We start from the raw sequence: 11,762 nt of genomic DNA on the forward strand, positions 1-11,762 counted from the left end.
TAATCAGCTCCAAAAGAGTTTGAGCCGTCTTCTCTCTTTGAGATGGTAAGGTGTTCCTCACACCCTTCTTGCTCTTCCCCTTCTCTCTTTTGTCATCGTGTTCTGCTTCCTTTTCTAGAATCTTCTTTGTCAACTTTCAGCATTTATAAAGTAAAAATAATACACAAAGGAGAGGTGAAAGGGTTTCCTGGCTTTCTGTTTCTCAGCTTACTGAAGAGTTGCTGTGATCTGATAAAACCATACAAGGAAACCTTAGTGCTGAGCCCTGCCCACTACCCCTGTGCCTCCGTAAGCCCTGCACCCCAAAGCTCTTAGGAGATCCTCAGAGGTGGGGAGAAGCTGATCACTGGTCACTGCTTTCACAATGGAGGAAAATGTGTCCCCATGTGCTACAGCACAAGATGTCTACACATAACACTTGATGTGGGTTTTAAAAGCTAGAAAGGGTTTTGAGTGTTTTCACCATACATGACATAATAAATATTTGAGGGTTCAGACATACACTGTACTATATTCCAAAACATGACCCCATAAGTACGAGCAATTCTGCGTCAGTTAACTATTGGCTACTTTGATTAATTTTTTAAGAAGTTGTCATCAGAGGCGGGAGGGAGAAAAGATAAAATAATTAGTGTTGAGAATGTTTATTTGATTTCTGGTTTGATCACAAATGAGGGGTAAATTCTTTTGCCTCTGAAACCCTCAGTGGCTTAGTGGCTTCTATATAAAGTAGCCAGAGGAGCTCAGACTGCAAGTCTCAGCATGTCTCCTGCTGCACAATGGCTGGCTGACTGGCATTGCTCTTAGCAACTGCTGTTAAGCTGCACCCATTAGAGGGCTTCTGAGCAGCGAGAACCATGTTGTCTTGCTTTGACATGATGATCTCAAGCTCTCAGTTCTGGGCTTTTACTTTACTGTAACTGACCCCAGGAAGTTGAGGCATCCTTTTCAAATGAGAAAAGAAGAAAAGAAAAACCAAACCTCAAAAACTAAAACCAAAAACCAAAAATCAAAACAAAACCAAACAAAAACTTCCAAAAGCCCTCAAACAAAACCCAAAAACCAAACAACAAACCTCCCCCTTCCGCTGGTGCCCCCTGCTCTAACTCCATCCCTGAAGAGGTTCTCTTCTGTGCTCCTAACACGGGCTGCAAGCTCTTACTTCTTGGGTTTGTTCTCAGTCGCTCCTCCTTTCTGTTCATTTACTGTGCCTTGCCTTGGGGCAGCGCTTTGATGAGCTTTTTACTACCAAGGAGTCTTGTGTAATTGAGATGCACTGTAATATCAGTTGTTGTTGTTTTCCAAGTTTTCAGTTTAGCCAGCTATTCAAATGCTGGCATATGGGTGGGATGGGGGGGCATTGCTGCGTCTGTCCTGGTTAGTTTTAGGTCCATGCAGCACAAGTTAGAGTCATCTCAGAGGAGGGAGCCTTAATTGAGAAAAAGCCTCCCTAAAATCAGGCTGCAGGCAAGCCTGTGGGGCATTTTCCTAATAAGTGGTTGCTCATCCCATTGTGGGTGGGGCCACTCTAGGGCTGAAGATGGGCTTCAGTAAGAAAGTGGGCTAAGCAAGTCTTGGGGCAAACTTCTGAACAACACTCCTCCATGACCTCTTCATCAGCTTATGCCCCTAGGTGCCGGCCATATTTGAGTTCCTGTTCTGACTGCCTTCAGTGAACAGCGACAGAAGAGTCAAACAGATAAACTTTCTTCCCAAGTTGCTCTGGTCATGCTGTTTTATTAGAGCAATAGTAACCTTAACAAGGCAGAGTCTCTCTATTAATTTCAACTTGTTTATGTTGTTTCATATTACCTAGATAGGCACAGCATGGTATTCATTTACTAACAATGTAACATTTTGGAAGAGAGAATTTATTCATTTTATACCAAATAGACATAAATGAAAACTGTGTTAATATACTATCATTTGTGAAGGTTAACATCAGAATTGAAAGGAAAATGTCACAACCCAACTTAAATGAGAAGATGCTACTTTGACTTCTGAAGATTAAGAAGTTGTCAGTTAGAAACTTCACAGACACTATTGACGATAACTGACATCTAAAATAAGTATTTACAGCAGTATTATACATACATGGGCCAAATATCTAAGATAAATATTTAGTAATTTTTGTTTTATGATCCTTCAAGGTGCCAGTGCTGTAAAGAGGAAAAGATTGGCAAAGTCATAAGCAACACAACTGTGCGGGAGAAAAGTGTAAGCTTTGAAAGCGATTTTCACGATACTTTCGGTGAAATGTTAAGTTATAGTGTGGCTTGACCAACTGTATGTAAAAAAGTAGGACAACTTTAGTTAATTGAATAGCATTGAAATTACAGATATATTTTCCATGTCCACTGGAGGGTAAACCATTTCATTTGTAGTACAACTTGCCTTGGAGACTGAGTTTATGAAGGTAAGGTAGTTCTCCCACTATGGTGGAAATTCTATAACTGTTTTTTCTCTTATGGAAGATATAAAATAGGAGCTACCTTGTGCTGTGATTAGAAGACCCCATTGTACTGTGGGTGGAGCATCTTTTACCTGAAAGTATAAAATTTAAATTATCCTTACTTTGAAACCTTTTGATCCAGCCATGATATCACATATATAAAGTTCTACTCCTGATCATGTAGGTATATTAAAAACGCTGTATGGGATTCACACTAAGTTATATAAGTAAGTAAGTTACATCAGTAAGGCATAGATGAGCTAAGTGAATTTTATGCTATGGTATGCAAACAGTGATATTCAACAAAATGCTAAGAGTCAACCAAGACCCATAGTTAGAAAAAGACAAACTACTGACTTGTTCCTCACCTATGTTGATTAATGTATAACCCTTGATATTTCAGATTTTTCTCAATTTTCCAGGCCATCAGAAATAGGCAGTGAAAGTCTAGTGTTCTCTTATTTGATTGAAGGCAGTCCATAAGCCCATGGCTTGTAGTACTGTATATGCTCCACTTGGGATCTGCCTCTACCGTCCTTCAGGATGACTGGATAAATAACTGGGAATGAGGTACACAATAGCTCAAGCTGCTGAGGGAAAAGGCTTGTTCTTGCCTGGATCTGAGGAGTTTGTCCAGTCAGCTGTACAAGGTAATAACCCATGCTGACTCAGCCTGGGAGTGCCAGACTAGACTTCAAGATGGCGGAGGACAACTGGCTTTCATTCAGATAGCTGGAAACCACAGTGGCAATATGTCACAGAGCTTCCTATATGAAACTTTATGCACCATAGAAGAAAAGAACATCCTAGAGGGAAAGCATTACCCTCACTAAGAGACTCACCTATCTGCCCCCTCCCCTGCCACACCCTAAACCCCAAGTGAACGTATGGCCATTTACTTAAGAACCACCTCAGCAGAAAGACAAATCCTACTCACTTTTTAGGAAGTGTTGAGCCCAGGCCTTAAGGTGATGAAGGTAAGGCTGCACTAGAAAAGTCATCTCAACTTTTGTGTTAGAGTGGAGCCCCATGGGAAAGGGAGGGAATAAAGTCTTGGCCCAGGTTTGGGCTGACTCCCAGTGGCAAGACAGGGTCTGGAGAACATAACAATTATTTCTTTTGTTTCAAGCGTGTAAAAAGTGGTAGCAATGCTTGCTTGAGTAACTTTGCACTTTCCCCCCTGCTTCTGGTCTAAGAAACAATGGAAAACCTCCTGGAAGTTTCTAGAATGGCCATTGGGAAAGGAACCATTAGATAACATTGCCTCCCTGAAGATTTAGATTAGTGCCGCATGAATTGTGCAAGGGGGTGATCGCCATCATCGGCCCCACTTAACTCACAGTTTGGTACTCACGAATGAGCTAGATCTTGGCATATGTTGGGAGACCACTTCAGACTCAAGTAATAACTGCAACTGAATTCCTACCACTTGGTCAAAGCCTGTGGCCTCAGGTTTATTGCATGTAGTCAATGTTCTGGACAATGCTATATTTATATGCAGCAGACAGCAGTCTCATTCATAGTTATGTTAATTTCCTCTGTGTGGCCATGACCCAGCTCAAAACGATCTGAAACTGCTAGATGGCCACTGTATGCCACGCTGGTCCACTACATTGACAATAGCGTGTTCCTAACACCAGGTTATCAGGAAGTGGCAATTGAGCCAAGGGGCATTGCCTCAACATATGCTCCAGAAGGTGGGAGTTAAACCCTACAAAGATGTGGGGGCACACCAGCTTGGCTTCAATCAGAGAAGCAGAAACACCGTGAACGTCATATAACAAGAGTGAGGACTTCTGTAGCAGAGGAAATAGAACAATAGTCTGGGTCAAGCTATTTTATACCTGATGTAGGTCTGAATCCAGCAAAAAAGATGGAAATGAAGTGAAGAAGAAGGAAGACAGGCTGGAGCCCATGAGGACAAACTACAGCCTTTTACTGATCCCCAGTATCCCTAGTGACTCTATGAAGTCTCGAACGTGATACAACGCCCAACCACCATGACGTGAGTGACTTGGAGCTGCGTGTGCCTGTGGCTCCTGAAATCAGCAAAGCTAAGTGAGGATGGGGAGCAAGGATGTGGGCAGGAAGCTTGGATGAGCCCTACTCTGCAAGCAGAGCCCCCAGGTTGGTGCAGAGTACGAAGAACTATGGGTACTTCATGCAGCCATGTCCAGGGTGCAATGTAAATGGTGTAGCTACTTGGGCCTGGAAGAACCTATGGAACCAGAAGAAAATGTCAGTGGCAAAGCATGGTGTGTGGAGTATAGGGTGATCCCCAACATCAGAAGGAAATTCTGGGCCCTAGGGCCCTAGGACAGTGGAAAGGTCTAGATTGTCTGTCTTTTGAAAAACTGCTCCTAGAACATCATTGTCTGGGTATAAACTGGATGTCTGTCCTTACAATGCCAAGGGTTATGTGGCCCAATCTGCCCACAAAATTGAATCTCTGTAGGGAAACCCTCAAAAGACAGTGCTTATGAGCAATTGACAATTCTGGGTGACTGTACATTGTCCAAAAGTCAATATGCAGAATATACTACCATAACCATTCTAGGCAGCAATGCTTAATGCTGCAACCCTTCCTGCCAGGGCTATAAACATGGTCTATACTGGGTAAGCCAAAGTTCCTTCCTTGCTCCCACCTCCTCCTGGCTGTACTGTCCACATCTGGACAGTAGCTGATTAGTGTGGCTTTTAGAACTAGAGGGCCTAGGGAACTGATTAAGACAGCATGGCATCTGTTGGCAGCTATCACAGCCAGATCTACTGAAACACCATGTGACTTTGGACATGTCCTTTACTTACTAGACACACAGGAACAGCAGTGGCAACCCAGAGAGATAGGGACTGAACTGCCACTGATGGTACTCAGGTACCCAAAGCTTTCTGAGCGTCAGCTCTGTTCCCAGGTAATGGAGACTGGCAATGAACAAACAGACAGACCCTTTGCTCTGGTTAGAGAGTAGAAAATAAGTGAAAGAGGTCAGCAAACTTGAGTCAGCTTCGGATAGTTTCAGTGATCTGGTGCTAGGACCCTGTGTATGACCAACTCCCAGTGCTTAGACCCCTCATGTCAAAGGGTGTGATGCTTCCAAGAAGCTGATCTGTCTTCCAGACCCACCAGGTCACCTCCAGATGAGCCACAGTTTCTGATGCAGCATCAATACCTGCCAATTGGCATGAGCAGGCTGGTATAAACTTTACATGCTATGGAGACGACTGTGCAGGACGTGGGGTAATTTTAGATACAGTGACCTGAGATGGTGGCTAAAAGTAAACACTTAAAAAGGAAACAAACAAACAAATAAAAAATAAATAAAAACAACCCAGCAAAGCAGCAAAGGAATCAGCACACAGGAAGTCAAAGGCGTTGTGCAGGAGGCCACAGGTATGCAGGGGCGGAGGGGGGAAGGATCAGGGGGCAGCAGGCTGAAAGAACCTGAGAAGGGAGAGGGGATGGGTCAGGGAGACTGAGATTGAAGGACACTGTCATAAGAAGTGCCTAGTACACCCCAACATGCAGCAGACTCCAGTGTGTGACTGTTACAGATATCTTTTCATCCATGTGGGATAGGGCCCTAGACTCTAGTGGGTACACAAACTTCCAAGGAGTATTGAGCCCTTCACATCCTATATACCTACACTCCCTGTGCCTGCATGGCTAGGATATGGCTTGACTTCTAACTCAGAAGAGATAAACAAAAATCACTAAAGTAAAATTATATTGTGATAAATCCTCAGACTTATGACTTGTTTATTTCTGTAATTTAGTATCTTAGAGTGGTGGCAACATGGACACTGTTAGTGTGAGAAGATTGCTACATTTGAGGGACTAAGCTTTATGAAGCTGAGGAGTTCCTTCCATGGACTTAGTCTACTGGACTTCCTGTTCTCTATGACACTACCCTACAGAGGTGTGTAGCCCATGGCAGACAGGCTCCTTGGGTCAGACACAGCTCAATGGGTCATACCATTGATTGGCCTTGACTCTGGGGTGCCCACCCCAACCTCCTTTACACACTCTCTTCTCTTGACCTCTTCCTTCCACCAAGAGAATTAACAAAGGCTAGAGGCTCACATCTCCCTGTGCCTAAGAGGAAAAGATGATCTGAAATATTTGTAGCAGCTCTGTGGGGACGCATACTTCCATGCCCACCTTAACACTTCCCCCACATCTGGTCATAGAATGGTGACACCCAGCCCTGCCTGGAACAGAATCAGGGACTCTGAGAACAGATGGAAACTTCTTAAAAATGAATTCACATGGTGGTGGCTGATCTTTGGGCCTCTACAATAATGTTTGGCAGTCCTGGGATCTCTGTCATTTTGGCCTGTCACAATACAGTAATGTAGACCATACAGGGCTGATGAGCCTCTATATAGGTGACTATAGTGGTAGGTGCTTTGTAAAAATGAAGCTTCTGGTATTTGCCCTCCATTTTGAAGAATGGTGTGTTGGGCTGTGTCAGCCAGGAGTGGCAGTTTTAGTTCTCTGATCACCAGGTGTCTTGCATTGTGTGAGCTGGAGGTCCTTCTCTGAAATCTCCTGTGCACAGCTATACTTCAGGTCTCTTCCATGAAGTGTGCCCAGGGGATGGCCTGTGGGCCTCTCTGCCCCATGCTCAGGAGCTGATGACCAATGCAAAGTGGACTGTGTTTGCCTATATTTTTGTTTGTTGCTTATTTTGCTTTATTGTTGTTCTTGTCATTCATTTGTTTTGTTTTGTGAATTTTGGGGTCTTGTTTGGTGTGTGTGTGTGTGTGTGTATGTTTAATCTTACCGAGTTGTTTGTCTATTTGTTTTGTTGGTTGGTTTGTTTTGATTTTTGTTTTGAGACAGAGATAGAGCATGAAGTTGGGTGGATAAGGAAGTGGGAGAAATCTGGGAGGAGTTGGGCATGGAAGAATACGGTCGAAATATATTGTACGGAAAAATGAATTAAAAAACATCATTCAAAGGAAAAAATATAATGCTCTGGGAAATTCTGAGAGGACTTCTGATAGTTGATAATGATTGTTGACTAGACAGATTACAAGCAGCTGAGACAAGGCTTTGGGCATGCCTGTGAGGAGTGATCTAGATTGGGTTAGCTGATGGTTTTGCCTGTGATGTCTAGATTGGGCTAACTAAAATGTGAAGACTTATCTTAACTATGAGAGACTCCATTCTATGGGCTAGATTCCTGGTTGGATAAAAAGGAGTGAGCCAATCCTGAACATTCATTTCTCTCTTTTTTTTTTTTAAGTTTTGTTGATTCTTTGTGAATTTCACATCATGCAATCCAATCCCACTAATCTCCATCTCCCCTCACACCCTTGCAACCTCTTCCCTGAAGAGAGAAAAAAATCTCATTCTGGAAGTTGTAGTGTGCTACAGTGTGTCCCACAGTATTACCTTTTTTCACACTTCTTTGCTTGCAAAGGTTCATTGCGATGGCTCATTGGTCTCCATCTTCTGCTACTGTATCAATACTGAATCCTCGCTGGGACTTCTCTCAGCTCATCTGTTGTTGCCCTGTGTCATGGAGATCCTGTAGTTTTGGATCTGTAGGACAGGCGCCTTCATGCATCCCAGCAGTTAATCAATGGGGTAGATGTTGGGACAGGCCAATTCAAAGCCCTACCTGAGAGGTATCTGAGATGACCAGCCTGCCAGCTCTCCCACGTCAGCTCAGCCCCACAACCAGGGCCAGCTCTACCAAGATGAGGTACAGGGCCCACTTTCCTGTGTATTGAAGCCGGTGAGGGACATGGCTATTTCTTCCACTCTCATGACCCTGGGGCCAGCTTTCCAGTCTGCCATTGAGGGAAGGGAGAAGGGAGAGCACAAAGGTACGCCACCACCCAGAAGACAAGAGGCAGGGCCAGACCTCCTGTGCTCATGCCCTCAGTGCTGGTTCGCCTACAAGCCCCACATGAAGGTCCAGCTCTATTGTGCTGCCCAGGTGAGGAACAGGGCCCACTTTCCCAAGTGCTGCAGCAGGGCTAGTACTCCTGCTTTCATGAGGTAGGGCAGACAAGAGGCAGAGGGCTAGCTCTCCCATGCTCAAACCCTCTAGGCCGGTTCACCCACATCCCTTCCACCAGGGTCAGCTCTACTATGCTGCTTGGGTAAGGTGCAGGGCCTGCTCTCCTGAGTGCTGCAGTATGTAAGGGGCAGGGACCACTCTCATGTTCTCAGGACCCCACTGGGCCAGATTTCCAGCCCACCACCAGAGATGCGGGCAAAAGGGAGGTGAGGAGAGCTCTTCCTCACTAATGCCACCACCACACAGCAGACAAGAGGCAGGGCTAGCTCGTCCATACTCATGCTGAGGGCCAGCTCACCTGTAACCCCCACATCCCAGGTCAGATCTACTGTGTTGCCCAGGTGAAGTGCAGGGCCTGCTCTCCCTAGTGTTGTAGCTGGTGAGGGGCAGGGCCAGCTCTTCTGCTCTCACAACCCTGTTGAGGCCAACTCTTCTACCTGCCACGTGTGTGTGTGTGTGTGTGTGTGTGTGTGTGTGTGCGTGTGCTCTCTCTCTCATGAGTACTGCACTTGTTGACAGAAGAGCAGGGCCACTTCTCCAAGATGTCCAGGTGAGGAGTGGGGCCAGTTTTGCACAGCCCTCAGTTATCAACATGTCCCAGGTGTCAATCCAGACCAAGGAAGTCCACCTGGCCTTTGGCGGTAACAGACCTCTGTCACTGCAGGACCATGGACCCAAAGTCACACTCCCTACCTCCACGGTCTGAGATGATGTCACCAGCTACTCACAACAGGCTGTTCCTCATTACTCTCAAGTGTCCAGATCTGCCTCCCTTCATTGTTTACACATCCTTCTGTTTCTTTTTCTCTTTATTTTCCCACCACTTACTTGCTCCTCTCAGTGGTGCCAGGGTCTGAGTGTCACCTCAGGAGTGGGCTCAGGAGTGCTATGCCCCACTAAGTGTTATGGTACTGTTAAGGCCTTTGTGCTGCCAGATTGCTGTTTGTCTCAGGCTAGCCCTCTGTCTGACCCCCATGGTTCCAGTCTGGTGATTGTCAGACTCACCTTGAGAGGGTCTTAGGCTTACTTCCTCCCGGAACCTGTAGTCCCAGGTGGGGTTCTTCTAGCTCTGGCTTGCTTCCAATCCTGGGAGCCCCTCTGGGTATGGCTGGTTCTTAGTGGTCATCTCAGACTCACTTTTTTCAGGGAATGTCAGGTACACTAAGCATAGATAGATTCTCTCTGCTGTACCACCTACTGACATACATGTGACACAGCAGTCACGTCTGCAATGCCTCTAGGGGCAGGGCACATTCATTTCTTGATTCTCTCTGCTACCTACTGTAGACACAATGAAACAAGTCTTCTCAAGCTCCTTCTGCTGTGACCTTTCTGCAATGATAAGGCCGTACCCTTGAACTCTGAGCCAAAATAAATCCTTCAAGTTGCTTTTGCCAGGTGTTTTCTCATAGCAGTGAGACACATAACTGATACAGACACACTGATCTGTCAGTGACTGGTAAGTCAGTCTGTGTAACGGGAGAACCGTATAGGGTAACCCTCCCATTTGAGGAGTAAGACAGGATAGGGGTGGGTTAGCAGAGTGTCTGTTAGAGCAGAACTGTTCAAAGGCCTAGAGTGGCTTCCATCTGTAACCTCTGAGAGAAGCCAAGAGGCAGTGACCCGGGGCAGAGCTGACCCTTATACAAGCTTTCACTGGAACTAGTTCTAAGAACTGACATGACTTTTGAATCCTCCTTGTTCAAAAATAAAATAATTTTAGCACAGGGCAAATAGCTCCATGTTGGGCTGAACTGGTTGGTGGAGCATGGGTAGAGAAGGGATTGAGGTGGGGCTCAAAGTAAGAACCTCTGAAGGGTGAGTGTGGCGTGACAGTTACACATAGGGTGGGGATATGTATGTATGTTGGTATGCCCAAGCCTGTGTGGAGGAGGAAATTTGTTGGTTTATGTGTGCATGTAGAATCTGAACTTAACCCCTATCTAGTTGTATGAGATTTATGAGAACCAAGTATGAAATTGTGTTAAATGGGGTAGATTATTTGGATGCTGTGTGTATGTGGTGTGTGTGTGTGTGTGTGTGTGTGTGTGTGTGTGTGTGTGTGTGTTTCTCATTATTCTTTTTAACCTCCTGACCATGAGGGTTTTGCTTGTAGGTCCTGTATTACTATGGCTATAAGAAGTAAAGAATTAAAACAACAACAACAACAGGAGCCATGCCATGAAATCTTTTGAACTGAAATCCAGTACAGGAGTCTATCAGTCTTTAGGATGCAGTGGGAAACATTTCATTTCTTTAGTTTTCTTAAGTTATAAACCAAACAGGTGTGTGTGTGTGTGTGTGTGTGTGTGTGTGTGTGTGTGTAGTTGTATCCTGAATGTAATATCAGTGGTGATAAGAGTACATCTATGCTTCGATTCAGTATTTTAATGGTAAATTTTGTGAACATTTTCCCAATAACTACTTCGTTGATTCATCCTCTATTCCCCCAGCAAACAGTTATTTGACAGTTGCATTACTTAGACAATAGAGATACACATGAATAAGAAATGACCCAGGCCAGAGTGGTCCTCACAGCTTCATCCTAGGGGATGGTAGGAAGAACACAGCTGACTCTGCCTTCATAGACCTCACAGTCTGGCAGGGGATTCTAAACACCAAAGACTGAATGAAGTGCTTACTATGAGGAGAAATCCCATTTAAAGTCTTGGAAAGAGTGACAGGCACCAGAGGAAGATCTTAATCCACAAACAGTTAGGCCCTATGAGGTGCTGAGAGTTCCTTTCAGGGAGAAGCATGGCATATGCAGAAAAGAAGGTTATCCTGAGTGACTGAGGTACAGAGAAGAGAGGGGCAGGAAGAGCACAGGGTGAGGGCAATAGAGTATTGGAGACCAGATTTTGACATCTGTCACAGGCCTGGTGTCATGGCCCTGCAATCCCAACTACTGAGGAAACTAAGGCCAGAAGAGGAGGATCACAGGCTCAAAGCCTTGAATGTGAGCTACAGAGTAGGTCGATTACCAGCTGAGCAATGTAGTCAGATCCTGTCTCCAAAGGAAACCATAGAACAGGCTTAGCGTGAGCTCACTGTTTCAGTGTTTGTTAGATCCCTGGCTTCTATCCCCAGCACAGTGGCAGGGGAATAGAGTGGCTGGAGTTTGGTGAAGCTTATGTCTTGAGGCCTTTGGGATAAAACCCAAGAAAGGACTTCTCAGAGTCTGTTATCCCCAGAGCATATTTTGGTTGGTTTCAGGCTACAACTTGATGTGGAATCAAGTCTCAGGAAAGGAACCTCCTTTTCTGAGATCAGTGAGT

General features: G+C 45.1%; 1 pseudogene; it reads right to left on the reverse strand.

Annotated features, from left to right (window-relative positions):
• Positions 1 to 9,607: 9,607 nt before the first annotated feature.
• Positions 9,608 to 9,732, reverse strand: LOC120098004 (small nucleolar RNA SNORA17; annotated as a pseudogene).
• Positions 9,733 to 11,762: the final 2,030 nt, after the last annotated feature.

Source organism: Rattus norvegicus, chromosome 17 (genome assembly GCF_021556685.1).
Source record: "Rattus norvegicus strain SHRSP/BbbUtx chromosome 17, alternate assembly SHRSP_T2T, whole genome shotgun sequence".
NCBI lineage: Eukaryota > Metazoa > Chordata > Mammalia > Rodentia > Muridae > Rattus > Rattus norvegicus.